General features: G+C 46.7%; 1 protein-coding gene across 1 annotated transcript in view; it reads left to right on the forward strand.

Annotated features, from left to right (window-relative positions):
* Window positions 1-553: 553 nt before the first annotated feature.
* The window catches only part of LOC138306865 (splicing factor 3A subunit 1-like), a 242,814-nt gene continuing 218,269 nt past the window's right edge, over window positions 554-25,098 (forward strand). Inside the window, exon 1 of the mRNA XM_069247374.1 lies at window positions 554-566. The gene's annotated coding sequence lies outside the window, so the exon portion shown is untranslated. The remainder of the gene's footprint in view (window positions 567-25,098) is intronic.

Below are 25,098 nucleotides of genomic sequence, written 5' to 3' on the forward strand. Positions count from 1 at the left end.
AGATTGATAAGACACCTTGTCCTCAATAAACAAGAGATTGGTAAGACATCTTGTCCTCAATCAACACGAGATTGGTAAGACAACTTGTCCTCGATAAACATGAGATTGGTAATACCCCTTGTCCTCAATAAGCATGAGATTGGTAAGACACCTTGTCCTCAAATAACACGAGATTGGTAAGACACCTTGTCCTCAATTAACATGAGATTGGCAAGACAACTTGTCCTCAATCAACATGAGATTGGTAAGACCCCTTGTCCTCAATAAACAAGAGATTGGTAAGACATCTTGTCCTCAGTAAACATGAGATTGGCTAGGTAGAGTTGACACAGTTAGTCAGGCTGACTAGATGGAGTTGACACAGTAGCTTAGGCTGACTAGGTAGAGTTGATCCAAAATAGGATTGAGGCCGTGTAATCGAACCATCACAGAGATAAGTTGATCAGGAGGAAGTTCTTGCTCCTGGGTCAGCGATTGAAAGTAGTCTGGAAATTGTTGGCGGTTGTGAAGTACTGATATCTCTTGGTGCCCGGCTAGGTAGGGAGTTGAAACCCAGATAGGTAAAAAAGGTTTAAGATCACAAGGATTGGTAATTGACCAACAACTTGATTTCCTCTGCGAAGTAAAGGCCTATTGTGAAACTAGTTGGAGTTGATACAGTCGGTTAGGCTCTGGCTAGATAGCAGTTCGACACAGTTAGTCATGGCTGACTAGATGGAGTTGACACAGTTGGTGTAGGCTGACTAGGTGAGTTGACCAACGGTCTAGGGTTAGGCTTGACTAGATGGAGTTGACACAGTAGGTTAGCGCAGGCATGTTGAGTTGACTCAGTAGGTAAGGCTGAATAGGTAGAGTGACCACAGTAGGTTAGGCTGACTAGATAGAGTTTGACACAGTTAGTCAGGGTGACTAGATGGAGTTAAAACAGAAGGTTATGCTTGACTAGATTGGAGTTTGACAAAAGAAGATTATGCTGACAAGATGGAGTTGACACAGTAGGTTAGGCTGACTAGATGGAGTTGACACAGTAGGTTAGGCTGGCTAGGTAGAGTTGACACAGTAGGTTAGGCTGGCTAGGTAGAGTTGACACAGTAGGTTAGGCTGGCTAGGTAGAGTTGACACAGTTAGTCAGGCTGACTAGATGGAGTTGACACAGTAGGTTAGGCTGACTAGATAGAGTTGACACAGTAGGTTAGGCTGGCTAGGTAGAGTTGACACAGTAGTTAGGCTGACTAGATGGAGTTGACACAGTAGGTTTAGGCTGACTAGGTGGAGTTGACACAGTAGGTTAGGCTGACTAGATAGAGTTGACACAGTATGTTAGGCTGACTAGATGGAGTTGACACAGTTAGTCAGGCTTGCTAGATGGAGTTGACACAGTAGGTTAGGCTGGCTAGGCAGAGTTGACACAGTAGGTTAGGCTGGCTAGGTAGAGTTGACACAGTTAGTCAGGCTGACTAGATGGATTTGACACAGAAGGTTATGCTGACTAGATGGAGTTGACACAGTAGATTAGGCTGGCTAGGCAGAGTTGATACAGTAGGTTAGGCTGGCTAGGTAGAGTTGACACAGTTAGTCAGGCTGACTAGATGGAGTTGACACAGTAGGTCAGGCTGACTAGATGGAGTTGACACAGTAGGTTAGGCTGGACTAGGTAGAGTTGACACAGTTAGTCAGGCTGACTAGATGGAGTTGACACAGTAGTTAGGCTGACTAGGTAGAGTTGACACAGTAGGTTAGGCAGGCTAGGTAAAGTTGACACAGTAGATTAGGCTGGCTAGTTAGAGTTGACACAGTAGGTTAGGCTGGCTAGGTAGAGTTGACAGGCTAGACTAGATGGAGTTGACACAGTAGGTTAGGCTGGCTAGGTAGAGTTGACACAGTAGGTTAGGCTGACTAGATGGAGTTGACACAGTTAGTCAGGCTGACTAGATGGAGTTGACACAGTAGGTTAGGCTGACTAGATGGAGTTGACACAGTAGGTTAGGCTGACTAGGATGGAGTTGACACAGTTAGTTAGGCTGACTAGATGGAGTTGACACAGTAGCTTAGGCTGACTAGGTAAAGTTGACACAGTAGGTTAGGCTGGCTAGTTAGAGTTGACACAGTAGGTTAGGTCTGACTAGATGGAGTTGACACAGTTAGTCAGGCTGACTAGATGGAGTTGACACAGTAGGTTAGGCTGACTAGGTAGAGTTGACACAGTAGGGTAGGCTGACTAGATGGAGTTGACACAGTAGGTTAGGCTGACTAGGTAGAGTTGACACAGTAGGTTAGGCTGGCTAGGTAGAGTTGACACAGTAGGTTAGGCTGGCTAGGTAGAGTTGACACAGTTAGTCAGGCTGACTAGATGGAGTTGACACAGTAGGTTAGGCTGACTAGATGGAGTTGACACAGTAGGTTAGGCTGACTAGATGGAGTTGACACAGTAGGTTAGGCTGACTAGATGGAGTTGACACAGTAGGTTAGGCTGGCTAGGTAGAGTTGACACAGTAGGTTAGGCTGACTAGATGGAGTTGACACAGTAGGTTAGGCTGGCTAGGTAGAGTTGACACAGTAGGTAAGGCTGGCTAGGTAGAGTTGACACAGTAGGTTAGGCTGACTAGATGGAGTTGACACAGTAGGTTAGGCTGACTAGGTAGAGTTGACACAGTAGGTTAGGCTGGCTAGGTAAAGTTGACACAGTAGGTTAGGCTGGCTAGTTAGAGTTGACACAGTAGGTTAGGCTGGCTAGGTAGAGTTGACACAGTTAGTCAGACTGACTAGATGGAGTTGACACAGTAGGTTAGGCTGACTAGATTGAGTTGACACAGTAGGTTGAGGCTGACACAGTTATGGAGTTGAGTAGACAGTAGGTTAGGCTGACTAGATGGAGTTGACACAGTAGGTTAGGCTGACTAGATGGAGTTGACACAGTTAGTCAGGCTGACTAGATGGAGTTGACACAGTAGGTTAGGCTGGCTAGGTAGAGTTGACACAGTTAGTCAGGCTGGCTAGATGGAGTTGACACAGTAGGTTAGGCTGGCTAGGTAGAGTTGACACAGTAGGTTAGGCTGGCTAGGTAGAGTTGACACAGTTAGTCAGGCTGACTAGATGGAGTTGACACAGTAGGTTAGGCTGACTAGATAGAGTTTGACACAGTAGGTTAGGCTGGACTAGCTAGGTTGACACAGTTAGTCAGGCTTGACAAGATGGAGTTGACACAGTAGGTTAGGCTGGCTAGAGAGTTGACACAGTAGGTTAGGCTGACTAGATGTAGAGTTGACACAGTAGGTTAGGCTGACTAGGATAGAGTTGACACAGTAGGTTAGGCTGGACTAGATGGAGTTGACACAGTAGTTAGGCTGCTAGATAGAGTTGACACAGTTGTCAGGCTGACTAGATAGAGTTGACACAGTAGGTTAGGCTGACTATATAGAGTTGACACAGTAGGTTAGGCTGGCTAGGTATGAGTTTGACACAGTAGTGTTAGGCTGACTAGTTAGAGTTGACACAGTAGGTTAGGCTGGCTAGGTAGAGTTGACACAGTAGGGTAAGGGCTGACTAGATGGAGTTGACACAGTAGGTTAGGCTGGCTAGATAGAGTTGACACAGTAGGTTAGGCTGGCTAGGTAGAGTTGACACAGTAGTTAGGCTGGCTAGGTAGAGTTGACACAGTAGGTTAGGCTGGCTAGATGAGAGTTGACACAGTAGGTTAGGCTGACTAGATGGAGTTGACACAGTAGGGTTAGGCTGACTAGACACAGAGTTGACACAGTAAGTTGAAGGCTGGCTAGGTATAGAGTTTGACACAGTAGGTTAGGCTGACTAGATGGAGTTGACACAGTAGGTTAGGCTGGCTAGGTAGAGTTGACACAGTAGGTTAGGCTTGCTGTAGGAGTTGACACAGTAGGTTAGAGGCTAGGTAGAGTTGACACAGTAGGTTTAGGCTGGCTAGGTAGAGTTGACACAGTAGGTTAGGCTGACTAGATGGAGTTGACACAGTAGATTAGGTCTAGGCTTGACACAGTTAGTCTAGCTGACTAGATGGAGTTGACACAGTAGGTTAGGCTGACTAGGTAGAGTTGACACAGTTAGTCAGGCTGACTAGATGAGATGGAGTTGACACAGTAGTTAGGCTGACTAGGTAGAGTTGACACAGTTAGTAGGCTGACTAGATGGAGTTGACACAGTAGGTTAGGCTGACTAGATAGAGTTGACACAGTAGGGTAGGCTGGCTAGTGGAGTTGACACAGTTAGGTTAGGCTGGCTAATTAGAGTTGACACAGTAGTTAGGCTGGCTAGGTAAGAGTTGACACAGTAGGTTAGGCTGACTAGATGGAGTTGACACAGTAGGTCAGGCTGACTAGATGGAGTTGACACAGTAGGTTAGGCTGACTAGGTAGAGTTGACACAGTAGGGTAGACTGACTAGATGGAGTTGACACAGTAGGTTAGGCTGACTAGGTAGAGTTGACACAGTTGGTTAGTCACTAGATGAGCTGACACAGTAGATGGACTAGATAGACGTTGACACAGTAGTTAGGCTGACTAGGTAGAGTTGACACAGTAGGTTAGGCTGACTAGATGGAGTTGACACAATAGGTAAGGCTGACTAGGCAGAGTTGACACAGTAGGTTAGGCTGGCTAGTTAGAGTTGACACAGTAGGTTAGGCTGGCTAGGTAGAGTTGACACAGATGGTTAGGCTGACTAGATGGAGTTGACACAGTAGGTTAGGCTGGCTAGGTAGAGTTGACACAGTAGGTTAGGCTGGCTAGGTAGAGTTGACACAGTAGGTTAGGCTGACTAGATGGAGTTGACACAGTAGGTTAGGCTGACTAGATGGAGTTGACACAGTTAGTCAGGCTTGCTAGATGGAGTTGACACAGTAGGTTAGGCTGGCTAGGTAGAGTTGACACAGTAGGTAAGGCTGACTAGATGGTAGAGTTGACACAGAAGAGTTAGTCAGGCTGACTAGTGGAGTTGACACAGTAGGTTAGGCTGACTAGATAAAGTTGACACAGTAGGTTAGGCTGACTAGATGGAGTTGACACAGTTAGTCAGGCTGACTAGATGGAGTTGACACAGTAGGTTAGGCTGACTAGATGGAGTTGACACAGTAGGTTAGGCTGACTAGATGGAGTTGACACAGTAGGTTAGGCTGGCTAGGTAGAGTTGACACAGTTAGTTAGGCTGGCTAGTTAGAGTTGACACAGTAGGTTAGGCTGACTAGGTAGAGTTGACACAGTAGGTTAGGCTGACTAGATGGAGTTGACACAGTAGGTTAGGCTGACTAGATGGAGTTGACACAGTAGGTAAGGCTGGCTAGGTAGAGTTGACACAGTAGGTAAGGCTGACTAGATGGAGTTGACACAGTAGGTTAGGCTGACTAGGTAGAGTTGACACAGTAGATTAGGCTGACTAGATGGAGTTGACACAGTTAGTCAGGCTGACTAGATGGAGTTGACACAGTAGGTTAGGCTGGCTAGGTAGAGTTGACACAGTAGGTCAGGCTGACTAGATAGAGTTGACACAGTAGGTTAGGCTGATGGAGTTGACACAGAGTGTTAGGCTGACACAGTAGTTGTTTAGGCTGGCTAGGTATGGAGTTGACACAGTAGTGTTAGGCTGACTAGATGGAGTTGACACAGTAGGTTAGGCTGACTAGATAGAGTTGACACAGTAGGTTAGGCTGGCTAGTAAAGTTGACACAGTAGGTTAGGCTGACTAGTTGGAGTTGAGGTTAGGTTAGGCTGGCTAGATAGAGTTGACACAGTTAGTCAGGCTGACTAGGTAGAGTTGACACAGTAGGTTAGGCTGACTAGTTAGAGTTGACACAGTAGGTTAGGCTGACTAGATTAGAGTTGACACAGTAGGTAAGGCTGACTAGATGGAGTTGACACAGTAGGTTAGGCTGACTAGATGGAGTTGACACAGTTAGTTAGGCTGACTAGATGGAGTTGACACAGTAGGTTAGGCTGACTAGATGGAGTTGACACAGTAGTTTAGGCTGGCTAGGTAGGAGTTGACACAGTTAGGTTAGGCTGGCTAGGTGGAGTTGACACAGTAGGTTAGGCTGGCTAGGTTTGACACAGTTAGTTACAGTGCTAGGGATAGAGTTGACACAGTAGGTTAAGGCTGGCTAGGTAGAGTTGACACAGTAGGTTAGGCTGGCTAGGTAGAGTTGACACAGTTAGTCAGGCTGACTAGATGGAGTTGACACAGTAGGTTAGGCTGACTAGATGGAGTTGACACAGTAGGTTAGGCTGACTAGATGGAGTTGACACAGTAGGTTAGGCTGGCTAGGTAGAGTTGACACAGTTAGTTAGGCTGACTAGATGGAGTTGACACAGTAGGTTAGGCTGACTAGATGGAGTTGACACAGTAGGTTAGGCTGACTAGATGGAGTTGACACAGTAGTCAGGCTGACTAGATGCTAGTTGACACAGTAGTTAGGCTGACTAGGTAGTTGACACAGTAGGTTTAGGCTGGCTAGATAGAGTTGACACAGTTAGGTTAGGCTGGACTAGGCTAGCTAGAGTTGACACAGTAGGTTAGGCTGACTAGATGGAGTTGACACAGTAGGTTAGGCTGACTAGATGGAGTTGACACAGTAGGTTAGGCTGACTAGATGGAGTTGACACAGTTAGTCAGGCTGACTAGATGGAGTTGACACAGTAGGTTAGGCTGACTAGGTAGAGTTGACACAGTAGGTTAGGCTGACTAGATGGAGTTGACACAGTTAGTCAGGCTGACTAGATGGAGTTGACACAGTAGGTTAGGCTGACTAGGTAGAGTTGACACAGTAGGGTAGGCTGACTAGATGGAGTTGACACAGTAGGTTAGGCTGGCTAGGTAGAGTTGACACAGTAGGTTAGGCTGACTAGATGGAGTTGACACAGTAGGTTAGGCTGACTAGATGGAGTTGACACAGTTAGTTAGGCTGACTAGATGGAGTTGACACAGTAGGTTAGGCTGGCTAGGTAGAGTTGACACAGTAGGTTAGGCTGGCTAGTTAGAGTTGACACAGTAGGTTAGGCTGGCTAGGTAGAGTTGACACAGTAGGTTAGGCTGACTAGATGGAGTTGACACAGTAGGTTAGGCTGGCTAGATAGAGTTGACACAGTTTACACAGTAGGTTGGAGTTGACACAGTAGGTTAGGCTGACTAGATGGAGTTGACACAGTAGGTTAGGCTGACTAGGTAGAGTTGACACAGTTAGTCAGGCTGACTAGATGGAGTTGACACAGTAGGTTAGGCTGACTAGGTAGAGTTGACACAGTAGGTTAGGCTGACTAGATGGAGTTGACACAGTAGGTCAGGCTGACTAGATGGAGTTGACACAGTAGGTTAGGCTGGCTAGGTAGAGTTGACACAGTAGGTTAGGCTGGCTAGGTAGAGTTGACACAGTAGGTAAGGCTGGCTAGTTAGAGTTGACACAGTAGGTTATGCTGACTAGATGGAGTTGACACAGTAGGTTAGGCTGGCTAGATGGAGTTGACACAGTAGGTTAGGCTGACTAGATAGAGTTGACACAGTAGGGTTAGGCTGACTAGATAGAGTTGACACAGTAGGTAGTTTAGGCTGACTAGATGGAGTTGACACAGTAGGTTAGGCTGGCTAGGTAAGAGTTGACACAGTTAGGTTAGGCTGGCTAGGTAGAGTTGACACAGTTAGTTAGGCTGGCTAGGTAGAGTTGACACAGTAGGTTAGGCTGGCTAGTTAGAGTTGACACAGTAGGTTAGGCTGGCTAGATAGAGTTGACACAGTAGGTTAGGCTGACTAGATGGAGTTGACACAGTAGGTTAGGCTGACTAGATGGAGTTGACACAGTAGTTAGTTAGGCTGACTAGGGAGTTGACACAGTAGGTTAGGGTAGAGTTGACACTGTTAGGCTGACTAGATGGAGTTGACACAGTAGGTTAGGCTGACTAGATAGAGTTGACACAGTAGGTTAGGCTGGCTAGTAGAGTTGACACTAGTTAGGCTGACTAGATGGAGTTGACACAGTAGGTTAGGCTGACTAGATGGAGTTGACACAGTAGGTTAGGCTGACTAGGTAGAGTTGACACAGTAGGGTAGGCTGACTAGATGGAGTTGACACAGTAGGTTAGGCTGACTAGATAGAGTTGACACAGTTTTAGGCTGACTAGAGTGGAGTTGACACAGTAGGTTAGTGGCTGACTAGAGTGGAGTTGACACAGTAGGTGACACAGTATGTTAGGCTGACTAGATGGAGTTGACACAGTAGGTTAGGCTGACTAGGAGAGTTTGACACAGTAGGTTAGGCTGACTAGATGGAGTTGACACAGTAGGTTAGGCTGACTAGGTAGAGTTGACACAGTAGGTTAGGCTGGCTAGGTAGAGTTGACACAGTAGGTTAGGCTGACTAGATGGAGTTGACACAGTAGGTTAGGCTGACTAGGTAGAGTTGACACAGTAGGTTAGGCTGACTAGATGGAGTTGACACAGTAGATTAGGCTGACTAGATGGAGTTGACACAGTTAGTCAGGCTGACTAGATGGAGTTGACACAGTAGGTTAGGCTGACTAGGTAGAGTTGACACAGTAGGTTAGGCTGGCTAGATGGAGTTGACACAGTAGGTCAGGCTGGCTAGGTAGAGTTGACACAGTAGGTTAGGCTGACTAGGTAGAGTTGACACAGTAGGTCAGGCTGACTAGATGGAGTTGACACAGTAGGTTAGGCTGGCTAGGTAGAGTTGACACAGTAGGTTAGGCTGACTAGGTAGAGTTGACACAGTAGGTTAGGCTGACTAGATGGAGTTGACACAGTAGGTTAGGCTGACTAGGTAGAGTTGACACAGTAGGTTAGGCTGGCTAGGTAGAGTTGACACAGTAGGTTAGGCTGGCTAGGTAGAGTTGACACAGTTAGTCAGACTGACTAGATGGAGTTTGACACACAGTAGGTTAGGCTGACTAGGTAGAGTTGACACAGTAGGTTAGGCTGGCTAGGTAGAGTTGACACAGTAGGTTAGGCTGGCTAGGTAGAGTTGACACAGTAGGTTAGGCTGACTAGATGGAGTTGACACAGTAGGTTAGGCTGACTAGATGGAGTTGACACAGTAGGTTAGGCTGGCTAGGCAGAGTTGACACAGTAGGTTAGGCTGGCTAGGTAGAGTTGACACAGTTAGTCAGGCTGACTAGATGGAGTTGACACAGTAGATTAGGCTGACTAGATGGAGTTGACACAGTAGTTAGGCTGACTAGATGGAGTTGACACAGTAGGTTAGGCTGGCTAGGTAGAGTTGACACAGTAGGGTAGGCTGACTAGATGGAGTTGACACAGTAGGTTAGGCTGACTAGGTAGAGTTGACACAGTAGGTTAGGCTGACTAGGTAGAGTTGACACAGTAGGTTAGGCTGACTAGATGGAGTTGACACAGTAGGTTAGGCTGGCTAGGTAGAGTTGACACAGTAGGTTAGGCTGGCTAGGTAGAGTTGACACAGTAGGTTAGGCTGGCTAGTTAGAGTTGACACAGTAGGTTAGGCTGACTAGTATGGAGTTGACACAGTAGGTAGGCTGACTAGATGAGTTGACACAGTTAGTAAGGCTTAGGAGCTGACTAGATGGAGTTGACACAGTAGTCAGGCTGACTAGATGGAGTTGACACAGTAGTTAGGCTGACTAGATAGAGTTGACACAGTAGGTTAGGCTGGCTAGGTAGAGTTGACACAGTAGGTTAGGCTGGCTAGTTAGAGTTGACACAGTAGGTTAGGCTGACTAGGTAGAGTTGACACAGTAGGTTAGGCTGACTAGATGGAGTTGACACAGTTAGTCAGGCTGACTAGATGGAGTTGACACAGTAGGTTAGGCTGACTAGGTAGAGTTGACACAGTAGGGTAGGCTGACTAGATGGAGTTGACACAATAGGTAAGGCTGACTAGGCAGAGTTGACACAGTAGGTTAGGCTGGCTAGTTAGAGTTGACACAGTAGGTTAGGCTGGCTAGTTAGAGTTGACACAGTAGGTTAGGCTGGCTAGGCAGAGTTGACACAGTAGGTTAGGCTGGCTAGGTAGAGTTGACACAGTTAGTCAGGCTGACTAGATGGAGTTGACACAGTAGGTTAGGCTGACTAGATGGAGTTGACACAGTAGGTTAGGCTGGCTAGGTAGAGTTGACACAGTTAGTCAGGCTGACTAGAATGAGTTGACACAGTTAGTCAGGCTGACTAGATGGAGTTGACACAGTTAGTTAGGCTGACTAGATGGAGTTGACACAGTAGGTTAGGCTGACTAGATGGAGTTGACACAGTTAGTCAGGCTGACTAGATGGAGTTGACACAGTTAGTCAGGCTGACTAGATGGAGTTGACACAGTAGGTTAGGCTGGCTAGGCAGAGTTGACACAGTAGGTTAGGCTGGCTAGGTAGAGTTGACACAGTTAGTCAGGCTGACTAGATGGAGTTGACACAGAAGGTTAGGCTGACTAGATAGAGTTGACACAGTAGGTTAGGCTGGCTAGGTAGAGTTGACACAGTAGGTTAGGCTGACTAGATGGAGTTGACACAGTAGGTTAGGCTGACTAGATGGAGTTGACACAGTAGGTTAGGCTGACTAGATGGAGTTGACACAGTAGGTTAGGCTGACTAGATGGAGTTGACACAGTAGGTTAGGCTGACTAGGTAGAGTTGACACAGTAGGGTAGGCTGACTAGATGGAGTTGACACAGTAGGTTAGGCTGACTAGGTAGAGTTGACACAGTAGGTTAGGCTGGCTAGTTAGAGTTGACACAGTAGGTTAGGCTGGCTAGGTAGAGTTGACACAGTAGGTTAGGCAGACTGACTAGATGGAGTTGACACAGTAGGTTAGGCTGACTAGATGGAGTTGACACAGTAGGTTAGGCTGACTAGATGGAGTTGACACAGTAGGTTAGGCTGGCTAGATGGAGTTGACACAGTAGGTTAGGCTGACTAGGTAGAGTTGACACAGTTAGTCAGGCTGACTAGATGGAGTTGACACAGTAGCTTAGGCTGACTAGATGGAGTTGACACAGTAGGTTAGGCTGACTAGATGGAGTTGACACAGTAGGTTAGGCTGACTAGATGGAGTTGACACAGTTAGTTAGGCTGACTAGATGGAGTTGACACAGTAGGTCAGGCTGATTAGATGGAGTTGACACAGTAGGTTAGGCTGGCTAGGTAGAGTTGACACACAGTAGGTTAGATGGGTTGACACTAGGTTAGACTAGATGACACAGTAGGTTAGGCTGACTAGAGTTGACACAGTTAGGTTAGGCTGACTAGATAGAGTTGACACAGTAGGGTTAGGCTGACTAGATGGAGTTGACACAGTAGGGTAGGCTGACTAGATGGAGTTGACACAGTAGGTTAGGCTGACTAGGTAGAGTTGACACAGTAGGTTAGGCTGGCTAGGTAAAGTTGACACAGTAGGTTAGGCTGGCTAGTTAGAGTTGACACAGTAGGTTAGGCTGGCTAGGTAGAGTTGACACAGTAGGTTAGGCTGGCTAGGTAGAGTTGACACAGTTAGTCAGGCTGACTAGATGGAGTTGACACAGTAGGTTAGGCTGACTAGATGGAGTTGACACAGTAGGTTAGGCTGACTAGGTAGAGTTGACACAGTAGGTTAGGCTGGCTAGGTAGAGTTGACACAGTAGGTTAGGCTGACTAGATGGAGTTGACACAGTAGGTTAGGCTGGCTAGGTAGAGTTGACACAGTAGGTTAGGCTGGCTAGGTAGAGTTGACACAGTTAGTCAGGCTGACTAGATGGAGTTGACACAGTAGGTTAGGCTGACTAGATGGAGTTGACACAGTTAGTCAGGCTTGCTAGATAGAGTTGACACAGTAGGTTAGGCTGGCTAGGTAGAGTTGACACAGTAGGTTAGGCTGGCTAGGTAGAGTTGACACAGTAGGTTAGGCTGGCTAGGTAGAGTTGACACAGTAGGTTAGGCTGACTAGATGGAGTTGACACAGTAGGTTAGGCTGACTAGATGGAGTTGACACAGTAGATTAGGCTGACTAGATGGAGTTGACACAGTAGGTTTAGGCTGGCTGAGTTACACAGTAGGTTAGGCTGACTAGAATGGAGTTGACACAGTTAGGTTAGGCTGACTAGATGGAGTTGACACAGTAGGTTAGGCTGGCTAGGTAGAGTTGACACAGTAGGTTAGGCTGGCTAGGTAGAGTTGACACAGTAGGTTAGGCTGGCTAGTTAGAATTGACACAGTTAGTCAGACTGACTAGATGGAGTTGACACAGTAGCTTAGGCTGACTAGATGGAGTTGACACAGTAGGTTAGGCTGGCTAGGTAGAGTTGACACAGTAGGTTAGGCTGGCTAGTTAGAGTTGACACAGTAGGTTAGGCTGGCTAGGTAGAGTTGACACAGTTAGTCAGGCTGACTAGATGGAGTTGACACAGTTAGTTAGGCTGGCTAGGCAGAGTTGATACAGTAGGTTAAGCTGGCTAGGTAGAGTTGACACAGTTAGTCAGGCTGACTAGATGGAGTTGACACAGAAGATTATGCTGACAAGGGTGAGTTGACACAGTAGGTTAGGCTGACTAGATGGAGTTGACACAGTAGGTTAGGCTGACTAGATGGAGTTGACACAGTAGGTTAGGCTGACTAGATGGAGTTGACACAGTAGTTATAGTTGAGGTTAGGCTGACTAGGTAGAGTTGACACAGTAGGTTAGGCTGACTAGGTGGAGTTGACACAGTAGGTTAGGCTGGCTAGTTAGAGTTGACACAGTAGGTTAGGCTGGCTAGGTAGAGTTGACACAGTAGGTTAGGCTGGCTAGGTAGAGTTGACACAGTAGGTTAGGCTGACTAGATGGAGTTGACACAGTAGGTTAGGCTGACTAGGTAGAGTTGACACAGTAGGTTAGGCTGACTAGATGGAGTTGACACAGTTAGTCAGGCTGACTAGATGGAGTTGACACAGTAGGTTAGGCTGACTAGATAGAGTTGACACAGTAGGTTAGGCTGACTAGATGGAGTTGACACAGTAGGTTAGGCTGACTAGGTAGAGTTGACACAGTAGGTTAGGCTGACTAGGTAGAGTTGACACAGTAGTTAGGCTGACTAGATGGAGTTGACACAGTTAGGTTAGGCTGAGTTGCTAGGTTGGAGTTTGACACAGTAGGTTAGGCTGGCTAGGTAGAGTTGACACAGTAGGTTAGGCTGGCTAGGTAGAGTTGACACAGTAGGTTAGGCTGACTAGATGGAGTTGACACAGTAGGTTAGGCTGACTAGATGGAGTTGACACAGTAGGTTAGGCTGACTAGATGGAGTTGACACAGTTAGTCAGGCTGACTAGATGGAGTTGACACAGTAGGTTAGGCTGGCTAGGTAGAGTTGACACAGTAGGTTAGGCTGGCTAGGTAGAGTTGACACAGTAGGTTAGGCTGACTAGGTAGAGTTGACACAGTAGGTTAGGCTGACTAGATGGAGTTGACACAGTAGGTTAGGCTGACTAGGTAGAGTTGACACAGTAGGTTAGGCTGGCTAGGTAAAGTTGACACAGTAGGTTAGGCTGACTAGGTAGAGTTGACACAGTAGGGTAGGCTGACTAGATGGAGTTGACACAGTAGGTTAGGCTGACTAGGTAGAGTTGACACAGTAGGTTAGGCTGGCTAGGTAGAGTTGACACAGTAGGTTAGGCTGGCTAGTTAGAGTTGACACAGTAGGTTAGGCTGACTAGATGGAGTTGACACAGTAGGTTAGGCTGACTAGATGGAGTTGACACAGTAGGTTAGGCTGACTAGATGGAGTTGACACAGTAGGTCAGGCTGACTAGATAGAGTTGACACAGTAGGTTAGGCTGACTAGGTAGAATTGACACAGTAGGGTAGTCAGACTGACTAGATGGAGTTGACACAGTAGGTTAGGCTGACTAGGTAGAGTTGACACAGTAGGTTAGGCTGACTAGATGGAGTTGACACAGTAGGTTAGGCTGACTAGGTAGAGTTGACACAGTAGGTTAGGCTGACTAGATGGAGTTGACACAGTAGGTTAGGCTGACTAGTTAGAGTTGACACAGTTGAGACACAGTTGACACAGTAGTTAGGCTGACTAGATAGAGTTGACACAGTAGTTAGGCTGACTAGGTAGAGTTGACACAGTAGGTTCAGGCTGACTAGATGGAGTTGACACAGTAGGTTAGAGTTGCTGACTAGGCTGACTAGAGTTGACACAGTAGGTTAGGCTGGCTAGGTAGAGTTGACACAGTAGGTTAGGCTGGCTAGGTGGAGTTGACACAGTAGTTGACTAGATGAGGCTAGGCTGGCTAGATAGAGTTGACACAGTAGGTTAGGCTGACTAGATGGAGTTGACACAGTAGGTTAGGCTGGACTAGGTAGAGTTGACACAGTAGGTTAGGCTGACTAGATGGAGTTGACACAGGCTGACTAGTAGAGTTGACACAGTAAGGTTAGGCTGACTAGGTAGAGTTGACACAGTAGGGTAGACTGACTAGATGGAGTTGACACAGTAGGTAAGGCTGACTAGGCAGAGTTGCACACAGTAGGTTAGGCTGGCTAGATAGAGTTGACACAGTAGGTTAGGCTGGCTAGGTAGAGTTGACACAGTAGGTTAGGCTGGCTAGAGTTGACACAGTAGGAGGCTGACTGAGTTGACACAGTAGGTTAGGCTGACTAGGTGGAGTTGACACAGTTAGGTTAGGCTGACTAGATGGAGTTGACACAGTAGGTTAGGCTGGCTAGGTAGAGTTGACACAGTAGGTAAGGCTGACTAGATGGAGTTGACACAGTAGCTTAGGCTGACTAGATGGAGTTGACACAGTTAGTCAGGCTTGCTAGATGGAGTTGACACAGTAGGTTAGGCTGGCTAGGCAGAGTTGACACACAGTCAGGTAGGTTAGGCTGGCTAGTAGGGGAGTTGACACAGTAGAGTTGACACAGTAGGCTGGCTACTAGATGGAGTTGACACAGTAGGTTAGGCTGACTAGATAGAGTTGACACAGTAGGTTAGGCTGGACTAGATGGAGTTGACACAGTAGGTTAGGCTGGCTAGGCAGAGTTGATACAGTAGGTTAGGCTGGCTAGGTAGAGTTGACACAGTTAGTCAGGCTGACTAGATGGAGTTGACACAGTAGGTTAGGCTGACTAGATGTAGAGTTGACACAGTAGTTAGGTTAGGCTGACTAGATGGAGTTGACACAGTAGGTTAGGCTGACTAGATGGAGTTGACACAGTTAGGTTAGGCTGGCTAGTTGATGGAGTTGAGTTGACACAGTAGGTTAGGCTGGCTAGGTAGAGTTGACACAGTTAGTCAGGCTGACTAGATAGAGTTGACACAGTAGCTTAGGCTGACTAGGTAGAGTTGACACAGTAGGTTAGGCAGGCTAGGTAAAGTTGACACAGTAGGTTAGGCTGGCTAGTTAGAGTTGACACAGTAGGTTAGGCTGGCTAGGTAGAGTTGACACAGTTAGTCAGACTGACTAGATGGAGTTGACACAGTAGGTTAGGCTGGCTAGATGGAGTTGACACAGTAGGTTAGGCTGGCTAGGTAGAGTTGACACAGTTAGTCAGGCTGACTAGATGGAGTTGACACAGTAGCTTAGGCTGACTAGATGGAGTTGACACAGTAGGTTAGGCTGACTAGTGGAGTTGAGTTGACACAGTAGTTGACACAGTAGGTTAGGCTGGCTAGGTAGATGGAGTTGACACAGTAGTTAGGCTGACTAGATGGAGTTGACACAGTAGGTTAGGCTGACTAGATGGAGTTGACACAGTAGGTTAGGCTGACTAGGTAGAGTTGACACAGTAGGGTAGGCTGACTAGATGGAGTTGACACAGTAGGTTAGGCTGACTAGGTAGAGTTGACACAGTAGGTTAGGCTGACTAGGTAGAGTTGACACAGTAGGGTAGGCTGACTAGATGGAGTTGACACAATAGGTAAGGCTGACTAGGCAGAGTTGACACAGTAGGTTAGGCTGGCTAGTTAGAGTTGACACAGTAGGTTAGGCTGGCTAGGTAGAGTTGACACAGTAGGTTAGGCTGACTAGATGGAGTTGACACAGTAGGTTAGGCTGACTAGGTAGAGTTGACACAGTTAGTCAGGCTGACTAGATGGAGTTGACACAGTAGGTTAGGCTGGCTAGATAGAGTTGACACAGTAGGTTAGGCTGGCTAGGTAGAGTTGACACAGTTAGTCAGGCTGACTAGATGGAGTTGACACAGTTAGTCAGGCTGACTAGATGGAGTTGACACAGTAGGTTAGGCTGACTAGATAGAGTTGACACAGTAGGTTAGGCTGACTAGATGGAGTTGACACAGTAGGTTAGGCTGACTAGGTAGAGTTGACACAGATGGGAGTTGACTAGTAGGGAGTTGACACAGTAGAGTTTACACAGATAGTAGAGTTGACACAGGTAGGTTAGGCTGACTAGATGGAGTTGACACAGTAGGTTAGGCTGACTAGATGGAGTTGACACAGTAGGTTAGGCTGACTAGATGGAGTTGACACAGTAGGTTAGGCTGACTAGGTAGAGTTGACACAGTAGGTTAGGCTGACTAGATGGAGTTGACACAGTAGGTTAGGCTGACTAGGTAGAGTTGACACAGTAGGTTAGGCTGGCTAGGTAGAGTTGACACAGTAGGTTAGGCTGGCTAGGTAGAGTTGACACAGTAGGTTAGGCTGACTAGGTAGAGTTGACACAGTAGCTTAGGCTGACTAGATAGAGTTGACACAGTAGGTTAGGCTGACTAGATGGAGTTGACACAGTAGGTTAGGCTGGCTAGGTAGAGTTGACACAGTAGGTTAGGCTGACTAGATGGAGTTGACACAGTAGGTTAGGCTGACTAGATGGAGTTGACACAGTAGGTTAGGCTGGCTAGGTAGAGTTGACACAGTAGGTGACTAGGCTGGCTACATAGAGTTGACACAGTAGGTTAGGTTAGGCTGACTAGATGGAGTTGACACAGTAGGTTAGGCTGACTAGATGGAGTTGACACAGTAGGTTAGGCTGACTAGATGGAGTTGACACAGTAGGTTAGGCTGGCTAGGCAGAGTTGACACAGTAGGTTAGGCTGACTAGATGGAGTTGACACAGTAGGTTAGGCTGACTAGATGGAGTTGACACAGTAGGTTAGGCTGACTAGATGGAGTTGACACAGTAGGTTAGGCTGACTAGGTAGAGTTGACACAGTAGGTTAGGCTGACTAGATGGAGTTGACACAGTAGGTTAGGCTGGCTAGGTAGAGTTGACACAGTAGGTTAGGCTGGCTAGGTAGAGTTGACACAGTAGGTTAGGCTGACTAGATGGAGTTGACACAGTAGGCTGTTAGGCTGGCTAGATGGAGTTGACACAGTAGGTTAGGCTGGACTAGGATGGAGTTGACACAGTAGGTCAGACTGGCTATGGAGTTGACACAGTAGGTCAGGCTGGCTAGATGGAGTTGACACAGAGTTAGGCAGAGTTGACTAGTAGGTTAGTTGACACAGTAGGTTAGGCTGACTTGTTGACACAGTAGGTTAGGCTGGCTAGATAGGAGTTGACACACAGTAGGTTAGGCTGACTAGGTGGAGTTGACACAGTAGGTTAGGCTGACTAGGTAGAGTTGACACAGTAGGTTAGGCTGACTAGATGGAGTTGACACAGTAGGTTAGGCTGGCTAGGTAGAGTTGACACAGTAGGTTAGGCTGACTAGATGGAGTTGACACAGTAGGTTAGGCTGACTAGGTAGAGTTGACACAGTAGGTTAGGCTGGCTAGGTAGAGTTGACACAGTAGGTTAGGCTGGCTAGTTAGAGTTGACACAGTAGGTTAGGCTGGCTAGTTAGAGTTGACACAGTTAGTCAGACTGACTAGATGGAGTTGACACAGTAGGTTAGGCTGACTAGATGGAGTTGACACAGTTAGTTAGGCTGACTAGATGGAGTTGACACAGTAGGTTAGGCTGACTAGATGGAGTTGACACAGTAGGTTAGGCTGGCTAGGTAGAGTTGACACAGTAGGTTAGGCTGACTAGGTAGAGTTGACACAGTAGGTTAGGCTGACTAGATGGAGTTGACACAGTAGGTTAGGCTGACTAGATGGAGTTGACACAGTAGGTTAGGCTGGCTAGGTAGAGTTGACACAGTTAGTTAGGCTGGCTAGATGGAGTTGACACAGTAGGTTAGGCTGGACTAGATAGAGTTGACACAGTAGGTTAGGCTGGACTAGGTAGGAGTTGACACAGTTAGGTTAGGCTGACTAGATGGAGTTGACACAGTAGGTTAGGCTGACTAGATAGAGTTGACACAGTAGGTTAGGCTGACTAGTTAAAGTTGAGAGTTGACACAGTAGAGTTGACACAGGCTGACTAGACTTGTGGAGTTGACACAGTAGGTTAGGCTGACTAGATGGAGTTGACACAGAAGGTTATGCTGACTAGATGGAGTTGACACAGTAGATTAGGCTGACTAGATGGAGTTGACACAGTTAGTCAGGCTGACTAGATGGAGTTGACACAGTAGGTTAGGCTGACTAGGTAGAGTTGACACAGTAGGTTAGGCTGACTAGGTGGAGTTGACACAGTAGGTTAGGCTGACTAGATGGAGTTGACACAGTAGGTTAGGCTGGCTATTTAGAGTTGACACAGTAGGTTAGGCTGACTAGATGGAGTTGACACAGTTAGTCAGGCTGACTAGATGGAGTTGACACAGTAGGTTAGGCTGACTAGATGGAGTTGACACAGTAGGTTAGGCTGACTAGATGGAGTTGACACAGTAGGTTAGGCTGGCTAGTAGAGTTGACACAGTAGGTAAGACAGAGTTAGTTAGGCTGACTAGATGGAGTTGACACAGTAGGTTAGGCTGACTAGATGGAGTTGACACAGTAGGTTAGGCTGGCTAGGTAGAGTTGACACAGTAGGTTAGGCTGACTAGGTAGAGTTGACACAGTTAGGCTTACTAGCTGACTAGGTTAGGCTGAGTTGACACAGTAGGTTAGGCTGACTAGGTTAGAGTTGACACAGTTAGTTTGACACAGGCTTAGCTAGATGGAGTTGACACAGTAGGTTAGGCTGACTAGATAGAGTTGACACAGTTAGTTATAGCTGACTAGATGGAGTTGACACAGTTTAGTTAGGCTGACTAGATGGAGTTGACACAGTAGGTTAGGCTGGCTAGATAGAGTTGACACAGTTAGGTTAGGCTGACTAGATAGAGTTGACACAGTAGGTTAGGCTGACTAGAGTTGACACAGTAGAGTTGACACAGTAGAGGTTAGGTTAGCTGACTAGGTAGAGTTGACACAGTAGGTTAGGCTGGCTAGGTAGAGTTGACACAGTAGGTTAGGCTGGCTAGGTAGAGTTGACACAGTAGGTTAGGCTGGCTAGATGGAGTTGACACAGTTAGTTAGGCTGACTAGATGGAGTTGACACAGTAGCTTAGGCTGACTAGATGGAGTTGACACAGTTAGTCAGGCTTGCTAGATGGAGTTGACACAGTTAGTTAGGCTGGCTAGGCAGAGTTGACACAGTAGGTTAGGCTGGCTAGCAGAGTTGACACAGTAGGTTAGGCTGGCTAGGTAGAGTTGACACAGTTAGTCAGGCTGACTAGATGGATTTGACACAGAAGGTTAGGCTGGCTAGGCAGAGTTGACACAGTAGGTTAGGCTGGCTAGATGGAGTTGACACAGTAGGTTAGGCTGGCTAGGTAGAGTTGACACAGTTAGTCAGGCTGACTAGAATGAGTTGACACAGTTAGTCAGGCTGACTAGATGGAGTTGACACAGTAGGTTAGGCTGGCTAGGCAGAGTTGACACAGTAGGTTAGGCTGGCTAGGTAGAGTTGACACAGTTAGTCAGGCTGACTAGATGGAGTTGACACAGAAGGTTAGGCTGACTAGATGGAGTTGACACAGTAGGTTAGGCTGACTAGATGGAGTTGACACAGTAGGTTAGGCTGACTAGGTAGAGTTGACACAGTTAGGTTAGGCTGACTTGGAGTTGACACACAGTAGGTTAGGCTGACTAGATGGAGTTGACACAGTAGGTTAGGCTGGCTGACTAGATGGAGTTGACACAGTAGGTTAGGCTGGCTAGGTAGAGTTGACACAGTAGGTTAGGCTGGCTAGGTAGAGTTGACACAGTAGGTTAGGCTGGCTAGGTAGAGTTGACACAGTAGGTTAGGCTGGCTAGGTAGAGTTGACACAGTAGGTTAGGCTGACTAGGTGGAGTTGACACAGTTAGTCAGGCTGACTAGATGGAGTTGACACAGTAGGTTAGGCTGGCTAGGCAGAGTTGACACAGTAGGTTAGGCTGGCTAGGTAGAGTTGACACAGTAGGTTAGGCTGACTAGATGGAGTTGACACAGTAGGTTAGGCTGACTAGATGGAGTTGACACAGTAGGTTAGGCTGACTAGGTAGAGTTGACACAGTAGGGTAGGCTGACTAGATGGAGTTGACACAGTAGGTTAGGCTGACTAGGTAGAGTTGACACAGTAGGTTAGGCTGACTAGATGGAGTTGACACAGTAGGTTAGGCTGACTAGATGGAGTTGACACAGTAGGTTAGGCTGGCTAGGTAGAGTTGACACAGTTGACACAGTAGGAGTTGACACAGGCTTAGGCTGACTAGATGGAGTTGACACAGTAGGTTAGGCTGGCTAGGTAGAGTTGACACAGTAGGTTAGGCTGGCTAGGTAAAGTTGACACAGTAGGTTAGGCTGGCTAGATAGAGTTGACACAGTAGGTTAGGCTGGCTAGGTAGAGTTGACACAGTTAGTCAGGCTGACTAGATGGAGTTGACACAGTAGGTTAGGCTGACTAGATGGAGTTGACACAGTAGGTTAGGCTGACTAGATGGAGTTGACACAGTTAGTCAGGCTGACTAGATGGAGTTGACACAGTTAGGTTAGGCTGGCTAGGCAGAGTTGACACAGTAGGTTAGGCTGGCTAGGTAGAGTTGACACAGTTAGTCAGGCTGACTAGATGGAGTTGACACAGTTAGTTAGGCTGACTAGATGGAGTTGACACAGTAGGTTAGGCTGGCTAGGTAGAGTTGACACAGTAGGTTAGGCTGACTAGATGGAGTTGACACAGTTAGTTAGGCTGACTAGATGGAGTTGACACAGTAGGTTAGGCTGACTAGGTAGAGTTGACACAGTAGGTTAGGCTGGCTAGGTAGAGTTGACACAGTAGGTTAGGCTGGCTAGGTAGAGTTGACACAGTTAGTCAGGCTGACTAGATGGAGTTGACACAGTAGGTTAGGCTGACTAGATGGAGTTGACACAGTAGGTTAGGCTGACTAGGTAGAGTTGACACAGTTAGGTTAGGCTGACTAGATTATGAGTTGACACAGTAGGTTAGGCTGACTAGATAGAGTTGACACAGTTAGTAGGTTAGGCTGACTAGATAGAGTTGACACAGTAGGTTAGGCTGGCTAGATGGAGTTGACACAGTAGGTTAGGCTGGCTAGGTAGAGTTGACACAGTTAGTCAGACTGACTAGATGGAGTTGACACAGTAGCTTAGGCTGTCTAGATGGAGTTGACACAGTATGTTAGGCTGACTAGATGGAGTTGACACAGTTAGTCAGGCTTGCTAGATGGAGTTGACACAGTAGTTAGACACAGTTAGGCTGGCTGGCTAGATGGAGTTGACACAGTAGGTTAGGCTGACTAGGTAGAGTTGACACAGTAGTTAGGCTGACTAGATGGAGTTGACACAGTAGGTTAGGCTGACTAGGTAGAGTTGACACAGTAGGTTAGGCTGGCTAGGTAAAGTTGACACAGTAGGTTAGGCTGACTAGATGGAGTTGACACAGTAGGTTAGGCTGGCTAGGTAGAGTTGACACAGTAGGTTAGGCTGGCTAGTTAGAGTTGACACAGTAGGTTAGGCTGACTAGGTAGAGTTGACACAGTAGGTTAGGCTGACTAGATGGAGTTGACACAAGTTAGTCAGGCTGACTAGATGGAGTTGACACAGTAGGTTAGGCTGGCTAGATAGAGTTGACACAGTAGGTTAGGCTGGCTAGGTAGAGTTGACACAGTTAGTCAGGCTGACTAGATGGAGTTGACACAGTAGGTTAGGCTGGCTAGGTAGAGTTGACACAGTAGGTTAGGCTGGCTAGGTAGAGTTGACACAGTAGGTTAGGCTGACTAGGTAGAGTTGACACAGTAGGTTAGGCTGAGTAGACACAGTAGGTTAGGCTGACTAGGTGGAGTTGACACAGTAGGTTAGGCTGACTAGGTAGAGTTGACACAGTAGGTTAGGCTGACTAGGTAGAGTTGACACAGTTAGTTAGGCTGACTAGATGGAGTTGACACAGTAGGTTAGGCTGACTAGATGGAGTTGACACAGTAGGTTATGCTGACTAGATGGAGTTGACACAGTAGGTTAGGCTGGCTAGGTAGAGTTGACACAGTTAGTCAGGCTGACTAGATGGAGTTGACACAGTTAGTTAGGCTGACTAGATAGAGTTGACACAGTAGGTTAGGCTGGCTAGTTAGAGTTGACACAGTAGGTTAGGCTGGCTAGTTAGAGTTGACACAGTAGGTTAGGCTGGCTAGGTAGAGTTGACACAGTAGGTTAGGCTGGCTAGGTAGAGTTGACACAGTTAGTCAGGCTTGCTAGATGGAGTTGACACAGTAGGTTAGGCTGGCTAGGCAGAGTTGATACAGTAGGTTAGGCTGGCTAGGTAGAGTTGACACAGTTAGTCAGGCTGACTAGATGGATTTGACACAGAAGGTTAGGCTGACTAGATGGAGTTGACACAGTAGGTTAGGCTGGCTAGGTAGAGTTGACACAGTAGGTTAGGCTGGCTAGGTAGAGTTGACACAGTAGGTTAGGCTGACTAGATGGAGTTGACACAGTAGGTTAGGCTGGCTAGGTAGAGTTGACACAGTAGGTTAGGCTGGCTAGGTAGAGTTGACACAGTTAGTCAGGCTGACTAGATGGAGTTGACACAGTAGGTTAGGCTGACTAGATGGAGTTGACACAGTAGGTTAGGCTGGCTAGATGGAGTTGACACAGTAGGTTAGGCTGGCTAGGTAGAGTTGACACAGTAGGTTAGGCTGGCTAGGTAGAGTTGACACAGTTAGTCAGGCTGACTAGATGGAGTTGACACAGTAGGTTAGGCTGACTAGGTAGAGTTGACACAGTAGGTTAGGCTGGCTAGGTAGAGTTGACACAGTAGGTTAGGCTGACTAGATAGAGTTGACACAGTAGGTTAGGCTGACTAGGTAGAGTTGACACAGTAGGTTAGGCTGGCTAGGTAGAGTTGACACAGTAGGTTAGGCTGACTAGATGGAGTTGACACAGTAGGTTAGGCTGACTAGATGGAGTTGACACAGTAGGTTAGGCTGACTAGGTGGAGTTGACACAGTAGGTTAGGCTGACTAGATGGAGTTGACACAGTAGGTTAGGCTGACTAGGTAGAGTTGACACAGTAGGTTAGGCTGACTAGATGGAGTTGACACAGTAGGTTAGGCTGACTAGGTAGAGTTGACACAGTAGGTTAGGCTGGCTAGGTAAAGTTGACACAGTAGGTTAGGCTGACTATATGGAGTTGACACAGTAGGTTAGGCTGGCTAGGTAGAGTTGACACAGTAGGTTAGGCTGACTAGATGGAGTTGACACAGTAGGTTAGGCTGACTAGGTGGAGTTGACACAGTAGGTTAGGCTGGCTATTTAGAGTTGACACAGTAGGTTAGGCTGACTAGATGGAGTTGACACAAGTAGGTTAGGCTGACTAGGTAGAGTTGACACAGTAGGGTCAGGCTGCTAGATGGAGTTGACACAGTAGGTTAGGCTGAACTAGATGGAGTTGACACAGTAGGTTAGGCTGGCTATCTTTAGAGTTGACACAGTAGTATTAGGCTGACTAGATGGAGTTGACACAGTAGGTAGGTCATGATGACTTTGGGTAGAGTTGACACCTCATTCATAATCCCCCTAGGTTACAATTTCACACCCTTAATCAATCAATCCCCTTTACTTAAATTCATTCACTCATTCTAATCCCCCTACCTTAACTTCATTCACTTCAAGAATATGTCACTTAATCCCCTAACTTAACTTCATTCACTTACTCTAATCCCCTACTTAACTTCATTCCTTCATTCTAATCCCCCTATTTCATTACACTCATTCTCCCCCTTACACTACTTCAATTCTAATTCCCCCTAACTACTTAGTATCCTACTCATTCTAATCCCCCTAACTACCTTCATATACTCCACTCATCACTCTAATCCCCATACTTACTTATTCACTCATTCTAATTCACCTACTTAAACTTACTCTATCCCCCTACTCAACTTCATCTTACACTCATTCCTAATCCCCCTAACTTAACTTCATCACTCATTCTAATCCCCCTAACTTCATTCCACTTACTCTAATCCCCTAAACTTACTTTAAATCCAATCATCTCATAATCCCCCCTACTTAACTCCATCTCCCTACTCATCCCCCCTACTTAACTCATTCACTTACCCTAATCCCCCTACTAACTTCATTCCACTAACATTCTTAATCCCCCTACTTAACTTCATTCCACTTATAATACTCTTTAATCCCCCTAACTACATTATCCCACTCATTAATCCCCCTAACTACCCCCTCCATCCACTTACTCTAATCCCCCATACTCCCCTAACTCATTCACTCATTCTAATCCCCTACTATAACGTTCCATCACTCATTCTAATCCCCCCTAACTTAACTTCATTTCACTAATTCCCTCTAATCCCCCCTACTTAACCTCATCCACTATTCTAATCCCCCTAAATACAATCATTCATTCTAATCCCCTAACTTACTTTCATCCACTCCCCTATCTAATCCCCCTAACTTAACTTCATCCACTCATTCTAATCCCCTACTTAACTTATTTCAAATCCCCCCCTCCTAACATCATCCAATCTAATCACCCTACTCAACTTCATTTCACTTACTCTAATCCCCACTAACTTAACTTCATCCACTCATTCTAATCCCCCTAACATACCTTCCAATCATTCTAATCCCCCTCCTCTTACTCATCCACTTATTCTAATCCCCCTACTCAACTTCATTCACTTACTACATCCCCCCCTAACTACTTCATCCCACTCATTCTAATTCCCCCTCCTCAACTTACATATCCACTCATTCTAATCCCCCTATTTCAACTTATCCACTCATTCTAATCCCCTAA

This window comes from Argopecten irradians, chromosome 14 (assembly GCF_041381155.1).
Source record: "Argopecten irradians isolate NY chromosome 14, Ai_NY, whole genome shotgun sequence".
In the NCBI taxonomy this organism is placed as follows: Eukaryota; Metazoa; Mollusca; class Bivalvia; order Pectinida; family Pectinidae; genus Argopecten; species Argopecten irradians.